Source organism: Pyxicephalus adspersus, chromosome 5 (assembly GCF_032062135.1).
Source record: "Pyxicephalus adspersus chromosome 5, UCB_Pads_2.0, whole genome shotgun sequence".
Lineage (NCBI taxonomy): Eukaryota > Metazoa > Chordata > Amphibia > Anura > Pyxicephalidae > Pyxicephalus > Pyxicephalus adspersus.
In genome coordinates, this window is record NC_092862.1 from 130,441,549 (window position 1) to 130,456,597 (window position 15,049).

At 39.0% G+C, this 15,049-nt stretch overlaps 1 protein-coding gene across 16 annotated transcripts in view; it reads right to left on the minus strand.

The window, feature by feature from the left end:
* The window catches only part of KIAA1217 (KIAA1217 ortholog), a 279,526-nt gene that overhangs the window by 50,578 nt on the left and 213,899 nt on the right, over positions 1 to 15,049 (minus strand). The window contains exon 1 of one of the 16 annotated variants that reach the window (XM_072412727.1): positions 14,361 to 14,511. The exons of 14 other annotated variants lie outside the window; for them this stretch is intronic. The gene's annotated coding sequence lies outside the window, so the exon portion shown is untranslated. Of the gene's footprint in view, positions 1 to 14,360; positions 14,512 to 15,049 lie in introns of those variants that run through there. One more of the 16 variants, XM_072412728.1, reaches the window with a different exon arrangement.

A 15,049-nucleotide genomic window follows, 5' to 3' on the forward strand; every position in this document is an offset into this window, starting at 1 on the left:
CTTTCACTTAAACCTGCTTACCAGCTGCACATAGCTCCCTACTGAAACCAAATTCTTTTGTTCATTTTAGAAATCTCTAATATTTAAAGTGACATTGATCTACTAATCAATTGGTTGGTTGATGGTTGATTTACTAAAGGAATAAATAGGCTTTTCAGTGAATCTTCTCTTTGTAAGGGATATTTCACAGTATTCTCCCCAGCTCCTTTTAGCTGGGCGTACCAACCGGCTTTTTTTGGGTGATTACTGAAGAATTGGGTCACAATATGGGGGCTGTCACTTGCCTATAATTTCTTTTCAACTAGCTTAAAAAATTCTGGGGAGAACACGGTTTCACCTACCTTAGTAAATGAGATTAAAACATACCTAAACTCACAAATTTCACTTTACATAAAAGGGTAGACAACCCTTTTATTTAAGGTAAAAATATTGTATGTTTGTTTTTGAAGTGCAACACCCTTTTTTTTTTGCCCAGAGCGCAAAGCCACCTGGGATACCTACGTCACGCAACGCGGGAGGCTCTTCAGTGCACCTTCTATGCATGCCCGAGCAGCTCAAACCTTTTTGAAGAGATGCGCAGTGCATGCATGCACAGTGAGATTGGCAAGTTTTTTTTTCCGACCTAAATCACCCGATCTCGCGTCTGGGTTGGGTGACCTAGGAAGACGAACCAGGAAGAAGAGGCGAACATGGTGGCACCCGGCGCACTGGTTTGGAGACGCATGCCGGGACGACGCGGGACCTGATGGAAGACACCTCCGGACCAATATCGACTGCGCTGCAGGACTGAAGGTAAGTGGATTTTTATTTGTTTTAGGCATTTTTGAGTTTAGTTCCTCTTTAAGCTCTGCTGACCTCAACCATCCAGCCATGTCAAGGAAAAATCCTGCGTTTCCAGATTCCTTGTATGTGATTGGGTATTCTTTGCAGAGTGAACTATCACTACATATCACTACATTCACCAAGCTATCACTACATTCACCAAGTTAATAATCCTTTTGCAAGGTGAGAGTTCACCTTGGTAAGTTTACAGTCTAAATAGCCTAATTGTTACTAGAACAAATATTCTCTCTATGGCCCTGATTTATTAGAGCTCTAAGGCTGGAGAGGATAAACTTTTATCAGTGTAGCTGGGTGATCCAGCCAACCTGGAATCGATCTTGTCCTGGATTGAAAACATTGCTAACAAATAGCAAATTACTTTAAAGAAATGCATTCCAGGTTTGCTGGATCACCCACTGATGAACTTGAAGTGTACCCTTTCCAGCCTTGGAGAGCTTTAATAATAAACAGACCAAAAAAAAAGAAGAATACAAATGGAAGCCTATTCCACCACTGTTTCTTAAGACCTTTGCTCCTGCAGACCTGAGGGTTCTGGCAGAATCCTCACATAGCAAACACTTTTTTGTCATGTATGCTCCCGATGCGCATTGTGGGTCCCCTTCCTAACTACAAGTCACAGCAGCGATGCACAGACCAGTGGATAAAACCAAAGTGTATGGTGAAGAATGTGGACATCTGACACTCCAGTTTCAGATGCGAAGCTCCTGCTAGAGACCCACAGCTTCTGCATAAAAAAAACGGTTGGATTGGAGAACTATGAATAGTCTTCTTCTACAGGGTCATTTCTGGACAATTTTTTTATTAATAAATTTATCAATAAACATTTAATAAAATAATTTTTGCATACGAATTCTCATTTTTAAATAGATACAGAGATCTGTTTTTATAAAGAACTAAACTACATTAAAAAAACACATTTAGACTTTGGGTTGCACCTGTTGTACCTTTTTTTGCTGTTTATACAATAAAAATGTTGTTTACAGTGATACTGGGATGTGCCATTTTCCTTGCAGTTTGTAATGGTCATTGTCAATCTGGATAAATACTTAGAGCTGATTACAAGTGTGTGTGTCAAGCAAGAACTCCATGCATGGAGTCACAGACAGCAATAAATTACCTAACAGAAGTATTAATCCCTACCCATTCCATGCCAGCTACAGTATTTTTCCTTCCAGTTCAGAAGCAACCTAGAAAATGCCCTGAACAGAAGTAGCCCCATACCTCTCAAAAGCACTGGGTGAGGCCCTGATTTATTAAAGCTCTCAAAGACTGCAGAAAATACACTTTCATCAGTGAACCTGGGTATTGTAGCAAACCTGGAATGGAGTTCTTAAAAGTCATTTGCTATTTGTTAGCAAATGTTTTCAAACCTGGACCAGATCCATTCGAGGTTTGCTAGATTATGTAGGTTCACTGATTTTTATTATTAAACAGGATTTATATAGCACCTGCATATGACGCAGTGCTGTACATTAAAGAGGGGTAGCAAATGACAGACAGTTACAGACACAGGAGGAGAAGAGGACCATGCCCGAGGAGCTTACAATCTAGGAGATGAAAGTGATGAAACTGATAAAGTGATGATTAATAAATCAGGCCCTGTATCTCTTAAAGTACTATTGTTTAAGAATGTTTGACTTACAGAAGACCAGATACCTTTTGTTTTTAGTGAACTGAATACCTTTGCATATTATGAGTAAAGCTACGTACACACATCCAATGGTTCTCGCCCAATATTCGTCTCAGAGCTGATATTAGGTGGGAATCGGGCATGTGTACAGACCCATCGTCCATCATTCGAACAACCGCCCAGGCGGATCCATGGACGATGGACGACGAACGATCGTAATGCAAGGGAAGGGAGAGAGCGCCCCTCTCCATAAAGCAGAACGATGCTGCATGTACAAAAGTTGTGAAAGATCCTTTCCAATGACAATAATTGCAGGTGTGTATGCGGCTTTATGAAAAACTCTGCTGCACCTTAAGCCTACTGGCACTGGAAAAAGGGCAATAAAATCTACTACCACCTCATGTTCTATTTTAAGCCTTCTCCTGGCAAAAGGCAAGCTGCCTATTTAATAAGATACTATAGCTCTTGTTAACTCACATTTCCAAAGACTTTTGGTACTGTAAAAAAAAATTACCTTTTCAACAGGACCACATTCACATTGAATTTCCACATCTTTTTCAGGCCAACCACCTTAAACCTGGTACCAGTCCAAGCCTTACGCATGAAAGGAAAAATGTCTGAGCACAGCTATAAAGGGCTGACATCACCTATAACTGGTGCAGTGGGATAAAGGAGGTTAGCCCTTGCTTTGGCTGCCTCTATGCTATGTCAGCCTTTTGCAGGTTCTTCCTTTTTGGTCATGGAAAACTGGGAGCAATGGCTCCAACTTTGGAAAAATTCTAAATGGACATCTTTGTAAGCGTTCTTTATAAATCAAAAGTAAAATTTAGGTTTATAGGTCTTTTGGAAAGTTCTGCTTAGGAAACTGAATACTTGAATTACATTATTCTCATAAAATCTTCTATTAGAGTGTTCACCATCCGTGACAAAGTACCCTAAAATAGTGATTTTAGAAAGCCAGAACGATCAATAAAGAGGAACAAAAAAGTTATACATGTATATTTTATTAAAATTACCACCCAAATCCCTGAAATTTCACTGCTGCTTGCCAAAAACTAAGATTTGCAACCAGGGGCTTTGCGGAGAATCTTATTTTAGAAAAGCTAAAAGGAACTGTGGCTATTTGTAGAGCAGGCTTGGAATAAAAAATGTTAATGTCCCTTTGGTTAATACTTTTTTTTTAACCTTTCTTTTCTTCTTTTATTCTTTGGTTAAGTTGATGCTGTCACTAACGTTCAAAATAGAAATAAAAGGCCCTCCTGGTTCTTGCAGCAAACTGTAGTTCCTCCCGCAGACTCCTACATCACTACTGCGTTGTGCATGGTGTTAAATACAGTAATACAAAGTAATAGTGGGGTTGAAATACCTTTTTGGTGAAAATGCCTCCTGTTCATATAATCATAAACCTAGTCATATGGATGAGTAATCTCCATTGAGGGGGAGGATCAGCCAATCAGAATTCTAGCAGCAGGTACATACTTTATTCCTTCTAATAATATTTTTAGCCATCCTAGCATGGCTGATATATTTCTATGGTAAAATGCAACTCCCTGCAAACAGCAAAATACACAGATGAAATACATATATTGGAGCCATTTTACCTGCCATAGGTATTTTTGCTTATCCAGTCCTGGGATTTTATATAACTTCAGTAATAGACCTGATTGACAGGTCTTGTGCCTCCCTGCCAGCCTGGCTATGTTCAGACTGGCAGTGAGGTTGTGTTGCCTTTAACGCTTTCTTGTGCCAGTGAACTGCAACCCAAGAGGACATGTACACTACATGTGTACAAGCCCAGTAAAAAATGAATGGGGTGGCAGTGAAAGATTCAGTATTGCTCACTGCAGCCCACTGACAAATCTGCAAACGCTGGTTCTTTAAGAACCAGACTGTGGTGAAAGGGCTGGCAAGGAGCCATGTGGGATAGGGTCTAAGCCTGCCCTAAAAAAGAAGGGGCAACCCAATGCCCTCATCTTACTGCCACGCTTCTCCTCCAATCAGCATTTTTTTGTTAGCATATGAGCACTGCAGCCCAACGGAATGGCTGCTTATACTGTTTCTTCCTTTGCCAGAATGAGCCCTGATGCACAGGGACTACGAAAAAGTACATTCATTAAATTATTAATGAATACAAAGTGGCATTGTGTCTGATATATCTGGCCGATGTTCATTATTATTAGACTACAGGTTCACTTTAACAAAATTCACACTTTTTGACTGTATAAATAGCAAATTCTGCAGACACAATTTGGAGAAAGTGCCATCGGGAAAAGATGGAGGGTGTATAATAATGATACTACAACAGGCTGCTGGTGGCGTTTTTAAATTTCCTCCAATTCTCTTTATTACAGTCCTGAAATGACCTCTCGTTACAGGATGATCGTATTCTACTTTGTTAAAAGATTATCACAGTCCACCACTGCGGCCCCAACTGCCATCAAGCCACTCAGAAACTCAATGAAGTGCCAAAACCAGAGCGGAGGGTGTTGCAGACATTGACGGATGGCGTTCGAAGATCTAACTTCTTACTGTTTACGTGCTAAAATGCTACATTCTGACAAAGATACGTGAATTCTATATTTAGACTTAAACATTTAAGCAGCAGCCATAGCTGAGGCCTTGGAGACTCTGTGGCTGGGCGATTCATCTGTTTCTATTCCAAGCCACACCATATGTGTTTAACACTTGCCTGCCAAAAAACTTCTGCGGCTAATGCTTTTCTCATGGACTAGACAGCAATTATTCTTCAACGATCTACTGAAATCATCGCTGGAGCCTTCCATACAAAACTAATAATGAGCAAAGAGAATTAAGACACGGCGCGGAGGCCAAGCCCCATTCTGTTTAATCTCTGGCGAATGGTAAAATAATTTATATACACAAGTATTCTGGCCCATGTCCATTGGACAGGGCATATGTTCCAAAGTCTGTCTCAGTTCTCTGCACACTGGATAAATATTTTATCACCTCTACATTAAGAGGACGGTAAATAGTTCCAGCATATATGGTTTTCAGGACCTTATTTAATAAGCCAGAGAATCATTTTCTAAATGCAGTAACCATAGCAATAAATATTAAATTATCTAATGATGCTCTGTGGAAGAAGAAAGGATTTACAAGAAGAAAAATCAAGTTGGTCAGTTGCAGCACAAAGGCTGATTTCACAGCATCCCAACTGCACTTCCAACCACTACAATTTAACCAAATCGGCAGAGTCATGAACCATTTTGTGCTTGTATTTGCAAGCAGTTCTATTTGTCTTGAAGCTGTGATGGGGTATGCCCTGGTTCCCGAAAGTGACTTGGTGCTTGTGGCCCTGTGGATGTTTCTAGAGGAATAAGGCAACAACTCACTGAACTGTGGAGCAATTTGCAATGCACCCGGAAGCAGTGATCCATACGGTTTAAAGCCTTTAGCTAAATACAAATGCTAAGCTCACAATGAATGTTCATTACTATCTCCGGCAAAAGTCTTACATCATATGTATGTCTTTTATGTTTTTTATGTATGTCAGGCCTGCTTATCTCCAGTTACTTATATCTACTGTCTGTCTACATGCCTTTGCTCCAGTGTTGGCTACCCAACATTGTAGACCATGTCTTCTCCAATGTCTTTCAGTTCATAATCTTCTCCAAGCAGACATGACATGACCGGGTGACAACACAGGGGCACAATTATGAGTCAGAAATTAATATATGTCACCCTATATTGGGAAATACAAGAATGGGGGATCCTCATAGAAGTTATNTGTGTGTACAATATCTGCGAACGATCGTGTCGTTATCTGCATGTACAGGATCGGTGCTATACGATCGTTCGCCGATATCGTGCAGGATCGTTCGTCGTTCGTTTACCAACGATAATTATTGGAAGTGTGTACGTAGCTTTACATCATATGTATGTCTTTTATCTTTTTTATGTATGTCAGGCCTGCTTATCTCCAGTTACTTATATCTACTGTCTGTCTACATGCCTTTGCCCCAGTGTTGGCTACCCAACATTGTAGACCATGTCTTCTCCAATGTCTTTCAGTTCATAATCTTCTCCAAGCAGACATGACATGACAGGGTGACAACACAGGGGCACAATTATGAGTCAGAAATTAATATATGTCACCCTATATTGGGAAATACAAGAATGGGGGATCCTCATAGAAGTTATGTAATACAGAAAGATTCGGAATGAATTACAATAGCATTTTAAAGCTTACATTAAAAATTAGGTTCACATCCACTCCGAGCTGCCAGGCAAGAAAAAAGAAGGCATTTTGGTGTTAAAGGGATACTGGTGGTTTTTGGTGGTGAAGAATGTAGCTTTTTTAAGCTAAGGTAGGCCCTTCAGTTGACTTCTGTTGGGTTTCTGTTTTTTCTATATTGAGGAGGAGGTAAAAAACAAATGAGGTTCTAGGCCTTAGAGTGAATGAAGCAACAGTAGATACCCGGGGGGATTAAAATTACGCTGCTGAGGTCCTCGAAAGATACATGAAGCCAACTGGCAATGGGCCATCAGCATCCCTACCAGAAATATCACTTTTGGATGGACAGATTCGGTTGCTTGCAGACAGTAGGGTACGTCCTACGTATTAAATTTCCTAATATCAATTTTGTTTTTCCGGGCTTAACAATCCAAATTCCTGTCCCCTTAGCCTCCTACAGAAATAAATAAATAAAAATAACCACAAGTCATCAGCCTCTGGTGTTCAGATGATTAATGAGCAGATTGAGTTGACAATCATTACACTGTTTGACTCCTTTCATGCAATACAAATTTGCCAAGGCACATTATAAAATCCAATATGCTCCTGTAGAATGATGTATTGCCAGAAGCTCTGCCTCTGAAAAAAAAAGTGCTGCATCTTCATCACAAACTTCTGTGTGTCAGACTGGTAAAGCAAAACGTTCTGAGAATTTGCTTTAAAGGTTCGGTCAATATTGAAATATACTCAGGAACACCTGAAGATCTACCTAAAGATTTAGGTTTTCATTGCTGTGATGCGCTATAGTTGTCCAGCACACAAGTTCTGATGTTCTCAATTGTATTAAATATTACAGGCTTAACATTTCTGGCTCCGCCTGTTACGGGAGCATCAAAAGATTTGCATGGTAACATGAAGGCACTGACATTTTTATAAAAATGGAACATAATGCAAAAAAAGGAATATAAAACTCATGAAGGATGCTTATAAAGTGAATGTTAATCTGACATTCAGTAAAACATAGCGGTCCCAGGTGGAGAATCCTCCAGGTTCATGTGTTTTAATGGCAGAAACTGATTTATCATTAGTGAGTGTCCATTTCGGAAATAGGATTCTCACTATGAGCCTGATTTATTAAAGCTCTCCAGGGCTGGAGAAGATACACTTTCATCAGTGAAGCTGGGTGATACAACTAACCTGGAATGGATCTGGTCCAGGATTGAAAACATTTGCTTACAAATAGCAAAATACTTTTAAGAAATCTATTCCAGGTTTGCTGGATCACCCAGCTTCACTGAAGAAAGTGTATCCTCTCCAGCCTTGGAGAGCTTTAATAAATCAGCCCAATATGTGGGATGCAGTGGTGTTACGGTCACACTACACAGCAGTGCAGGTAAGTGGGCATTGCAATATAGCATGCAGCCACTTGTATAGTGTGAAAGGAGCCCTAAGGTAGGTGCAGACATGCCTTGTAATTTAGCGATGATGTGCAGCTCCCAGCAACTGGCACCTAGGCAGCCAAGCTGACACTCCAAATGCAGCTTTGGTTCTTGCCGTTTTCAGATTTGACAGAAGCCAGTGCTGGAACCATTGATGTAGCCATTGATGTAAACTGATCCATTGTCCAGTGGACCTCTGTTTTACTGTCAAATCCCTACATACATGGTAATAAATACGTCTTGCGATAAACAAGCATTGAAGCCATTAAAGCAGCATGTTTGTCAGGCAATTAGCATTTTTTGATCAGCACAGTATCTCTTTGTGATAGCTTTGCACTAAACACACACATAATATACCTTCCTATAGCTTAGACTCACCCCAAACTTCCAAAAGACCCAAACCACTAGGAAGTAAGCTGTACCTTGTGATGAACACAAGTTGTTAGAAATAACATAACCCTCAGGTGGGGGTATATACCAGGCAGAATGAAAGCCTTCTTTGTGCTGTGGGATTCTGGAATGTCGTGTTCAACCTCACAGAGGTATTTTGTCAGCTGTACTGGACTCAACTCTCAGAATGCTGCACACTGGTTTGCTTTACATTCCTCACCAATAACAGAAATGAACACAAATTAACTTTGAGGGTTTAACTACACAAGCAATGTTTAATCTCTTCCTGGCATGGGGTTTACTACTTATTGACATGTACCTTATTTGCAATAAAGAGATTTGAAGCGTTAAAATGTGTCTGATGCTAACAAGAGGTTAATTTTATGGTGCAGAAGCTAAAAGCCAAAATTAGTAACCAGACCTCAAATTTGAAAACCTAAATTCTTGTAAAATGGATTGCTATTGGCTGTAAAGTTTATAAAGTTCTGAATAATAGATATGCTAAGAATCTGCCACCTCTCACCGTAGGCTGGGTTTGTCTGCATGTTTGCAATAGCAAGTCACCTCTTTTAGAGCTCACCTGGATTTTACATTCTTCAATGCTATTTATAAAATGACCAATGTTACAGACACCAATCCATTTTGGTTTTTAATATTCACTGCAGAAAAAATGTTTTCAATCAATTATTCCTATGACCGATACCTATAGCCATGTTTTATGTTGCTTAATCAACATTGCAAAGTTGCTGTAGAAGAGTAACTTCTACAAATAAAAATGCTTAAATCAATCTCAAATTAATGGATCATAAATCTGAAAATACATATGTATAATAATCTGCCCTTTGGATCATGGGGTGGGTATTATGGGTGGGGGTATTAGACCCACATAAATGCTAGGAGCTCCCAAATGAATTCGCTCAATCATACACTTGACAATGATAGATACCAAAACATTTATTTTGCCTGCTTCTGATTGGAAATCCAAAAACTGGTGGTTTATAATCAATCACCTGTTGCATTCACCTTCCGGTCATTTATTTGGGTTAGAGAATGTATAGGGAAAAAAATATCAGCCGGTGTCTTTTAGGGCCATAGCCCCATGCAGAAATCAGATTTGTGTTGGTAGAAATGATCTTTTCCGATTGTATCCAGTGACTGGAGAATGAATGAGCGCTGTACATATAGTGCTGTTCTGTTCTATGGAGAGGGGAAAGGGGAGGACGGGCAAGTGACACCTCTCTGTGCTCTCTGTTATAGGAAAATACAGCAGCTGCTGTCCCTGCTTGGTTTTACGATGAACCACCAGGAGGGATTGGTGACCCATGTTGGATGACGGCTACACAAATGCTATATTCTTATCCCAGACAAACAATAATCTGGCGTGTGTAAATAGCTTAGATCTTGTCTCCTCAAGAGATGCAGACCTTGAAGCTTTCCTCATTAGGACATTGAGATTTGCTTAGGCGGTTCTAATGGACTCCAATTCATGAAACTGGGAAACAGCTATTTCTTCATAGCAACAAAACAAAGGAATGTGCTATTGTGCAAGTTTGTTAAAATCCTTCCAATGTACAAAGATCACACTGAGGAGATTTGCTTTTCTTTCTCATAAAATATTGAGCTATATTTTTAGTATTTGCTGAAATACAGATCATTTGAGAACACAGTAGGGATATAGTAAGAGCTGGCTGGAATGATGCTCAAAATGGCACTCACAGGGTCCCCATTCTCCTTATCAATGCCATACAGTGCCCATTCCTTGGCAGTTTTTTCCCAACAGACAAAACAGGTAAAATAAAATATGCTTGCTCTTAAAAACAAAGTTTCATGTTTTGGACTTTATAGCTCTGTATGTCATGACTTTCTGTCCCACTCAAGACAAATTCAGCCAAAAACCAATATAATTGCTGAACAGGTACCACGTACATGGCAACCATTACCAATGGAATAAGAATAATTCAATAACCCACAGAAAGTAAATATTACCCATCATCAATAAGGGAAGTCAGAACTGTGTAAAGGTATCACTGTGCACTATGATAACTACACTCAGCACTTTTCCCTATTAAATGACGGACATCATGTCCAGGAAGCCAGAAGAGAATATAATCCAAGTCTGACACTCTACTAAATCAGCAGGAGACATCTTCCTAAATATATCATCAGTCAGAGCATCAGTCAAGAACTAACTGCAACCAAAGTAATATTCTACAAAGGCCCATTACATTATGATTTATATATTGTTATACATTTTAGTTCTAACATAAACTATCTGCAAACTGTGTTGCACTAAGTCCTATGACAGTTTATACGAGTTTGTGCAGTTCATGCTAGGCTATCCATTAGGAAAGCCCAGCACTATCTCTGCACCTATCATTTGGCGCATAGCGGGCGCTAGCTTTTATAGTAGTAAAAACTGAGATGCTGCTACTAAAGCATGAGTTTACTAGATTATTACACAACATAAGTAATCAGGGAATGGGGCACAATGATGTACCAGAGATAAGAATCTATTTTTATCTATTTTATACAATATTTCATAGTTACTCATTTGCAGGTAGTAGGTGGAGAATGCAATCTGATACTCCAGAGTTTCAGATAGCTGGTTAACTATTGTGCAAATTTAATGAAATCTGCCTGCTCTGCAAAGCTGGCGCCCTCTGAAGTATAGAAGCTGTAAATACCGGTAGGTGCAGACTTAGTGCTGGGCTTTCTTAATGGATAGCCATACATAACATACTGAGGGATGGAAGCACTCTGCGGTAAATTTTAGAAAACAATAATTTTATACAATACAAAAATAATAAATTATATATTATATCATTGAATATTTTTTACCCCCTCCTTTGATCTCTGTGCAGACTGATATAAATAAAGATAACCCAATACTGGATGGACATCATGGGCCTGTTTTTTAAGTTTGTTCTGCTAAATAAACCATTAAAAGTGTTGCTATATCTGTTCAATAAATCCAACAATATTTGTTGATTTTGATAGAAGTCTTGTGAGTTAATAATCTGTACACACGGAAGGATTATGGAGATAAAGGGCTGGTGGAATAGGGAAAATGAATAGAGATCTGTGTTCAAGGAGCAAACTTTATTTTTGGCACATAAATAGTTCTTCTGTGCTTGGCTTGATATGCACTTTCATACTACAGGACCTTTCAGACCCATGGGGTGAAACTGCAAAAGTGGCAGTTCCCAGACACACAGCAAACTGTTGTTGTGGCTGGAAGAGACAAATTGCAGCAGGAGTAACACAAAAACCTGCTCGCAGCTGTGGCTGTGCGGATCTTTAAACAACAAGCATGTGGCCAAATGTGACTTGATGCTATTGCGATCAATGCTGTAATCCACCATGCAGGAAATAGTTCCCAAACCAGGGGTAGGAGAAGCAACCACGCGGCCAAATGCCACTTGTCATTTTCAGGAAGCACACTGAAATCCACTGCAACCACACCTGCATGCAACCCATGCACAGAATGGTCCCCAATGACTTTGATTCAGCGGAATGGGAGTGCTCAGGAGCACGGTTGTGTAGTCTGCAGTAGAACATTGCAATCACGCAAGTCTAAAATAGCCCTTAGGGAAGATTTGAGATTTCAGGTGCACTCCTGTTTATGCACAGCAACAGATTAAATTTCCAACAAGTAAGAGCAACTACATAATACAACTCGAAGTAAGAATGACATTGGTATAAAACACAAGGTATTGTTTGGGAAATAAATGTACAAGGATAACAATAAGCTGGACATTACTATTGATATTTACTGTATTTATATAGTGCAAACATAGGCTGTCTTGCTTTACAGGGGGCAAAAATCCTGACTGCACCAAAAGAGGTTAGTCTATTGAAATAACGTTCAGGTCTTCAGGGAACCCTTTCTATAATTACTATATCCACAGCTCACAGTACGTTAGCTGGTCATCATTACAGATAGCCAAAAGGATCACTGGTGTAAGGAAAACCTAAGAGGCACAAATTGACCATTGCTCAGGGAATGCTCAGCAACCCCTGGCTAAGAAAAACTTTACTAGAGGGGTTTCTGAGTCATATCTACCTGTATGTTTTTGCTTGCAGGAAAAGGAATGGAAGACCAAACAGGGAGAAAACTTTATCCCCAGGGATAAGTATACTCAGGACACCAGCACTGCGAGCTATATGAATTAGTTACTTCTATCTGTGCAAGTTCCAATGTCTGTCTTGGAAAAGGCTACCTATAATGAAGGAATATTAAAGAATCAGAGCTTGAAATAAATCATATATTTGGGATAATGGATGGTGAAGAGGACTACTATACATAACATAATACATACATTATAATATGTATTATATATATTTAAATATTATTATATATTAACATATATAAAACAGAAACAATTTTTGAAAAAGATAAAGCTAATATATCTTGCAGGTGCACAGATAATGAACAATGATGGCCACTACATACATGTAGGTCAATTGATAGATCCCACATCATGCTGGAAATTGCCATTAAATCACGCAATCTCATAAAGGAGAGATAAATAGGAAAGCTGCAATTGCAGACTTCCTTCCAAATGTTACTTGCTTGGCTACCTCTGGCTGTGATTTTTTAGAACAGTGAGGTTGATTTATTAAATGAATTTAGGCTGTGCATAATTAAGGGCAATATTTTACTTTGGAAAAATAATCCAATAATATGTATATAAATGTAAAATAAAAAACAAAGTTTGCTTGCACTATTGGATGCCTGAAGTCAGTAGAGATTTTCTATATTTACTATGCTAAGTGAATTATCCTTGCAAAATAATAATTCCCTTTACTAAGTGAACAGCTTAAACTACTTTAGTAAATGAATCCCATTAACATCTAACAAGCATGTAATTCTAAGTGAAGCTGTAACAGTAATCTGCAGACTTGTTTTCCATCAAAATTTGGATCCCAATGACAGTCAAAAAAAACAGTGACAACAACGCTTTAGCCTTTGGACTTTTCTTTATTAAAAAGGTAAAATGAAAAATGAGGATTCACTTTGTCACTGCCATTGTTGTACATCAGATAAATGAACACAATAATTAAACTAGTTACATACAGCAAACACTAATCAGCGTATGCCTGGGCTACACAAAGCAATGTTTTACAGAATACTGTACATGAAATCGGAAAAGGGACCTACTAAGCACCAAAAGTAAAATACAATCTCCTGGTAGACCTCATTATACTTTAATCATTTTGTAATTATTGAAATGAGAACACCTAAAGACCAGTTCTTGCATATCTACAGACTTTTATGGTGGTCACGTTAGGAGAAAAAAATGTGCTTTAAAAATCTCTGCTCTGTATATATCAACTAAATTAGATGATCTTGAATACCAATGCAATAAGGAGAATTGAACAAAAGCAATAAACCACCCCAAAAAATTCACCCTAAGACTGTAGTGGGAACATTAGATTGTAAGCTTCTCTGAAGGATAGTTAGTGACATGACTATGACTCTGTACACTGCTATGTAATATCTCTGAAGGATAGTTAGTGACATGACTATGACTCTGTACACTGCTATGTAATAGGTCAGCGCTATATAAATACAAGATAATAATAGTACACAAACCCACAAACAAACAAGAATACAAAATGCAAATATACCCGGTTAATCATCTAACAATATACGTATTCACAAGCTATGGCAGGGTAAATGCAGTCCTGGTTTGCAGTTATAGTGAATCCAATATTTTTGTTTTTTAAACAAATAGAAGGCAGTAACCTCTAGAGAAATATCTGGAATTCCCAGCTACATAGTAACAGCTGCAGGCAAAATAGCACAACAGAGACAGTGATAGAGCTGGGACAATGTATACAAAGCAATGTACAGACTCACCTTACATATCAGTGAGATTTCAAGCTGGGGACAGCACAGGCAGACTGACTGAGCATAGTGCTAGAATGAACAGACGATGATCTCAATGTGATCTCTGCTCTGGTACTGCAGCTCATACACACTCACATACACACATATAGAGTTCAGCGGAGAGAGGCGGACACCCATCGCTGCAGGCTGCGCTGTCTTTTTCACTCACCCTATGCAGGCTGCTAGATAACAAGGAATTTGGCATTCTTGTCCACTAGTTTGCAGGAATAATTCTGAAGTTATCAGTGAATAGAATGTGTCATTTCCATATATCTGTTAGTATGAATTATATATCCACTAACCTTTAAAAGTAAAAGAAAAGGTAAACCAAAGACAGCAAATAGCACTAGATAGCAAAGGCTATAAATCAACCTTTCTGGACCTTTTTACCATGGGGGAACCCTTTAAATAACTTTCAGGTCTTCAGGGAACCCCTGCTATGATTAGTATATCCACAGATCACAGTATATTAGTACAGTTGTCAGTAGGAATAATTCCTTTTACATTGCTGGCCAGGGGGTAGAATGTTTCCTTACAGATAGCCATTGGAGTCACTTAAACAGACTTGAGAAGCACAAATTGCTTATTGCTGAAGGAACCTCCAGTAACCTCTGGAGGATCTCTGGTTGGGAAACAAACCGGTAATTGGTATAAATAAC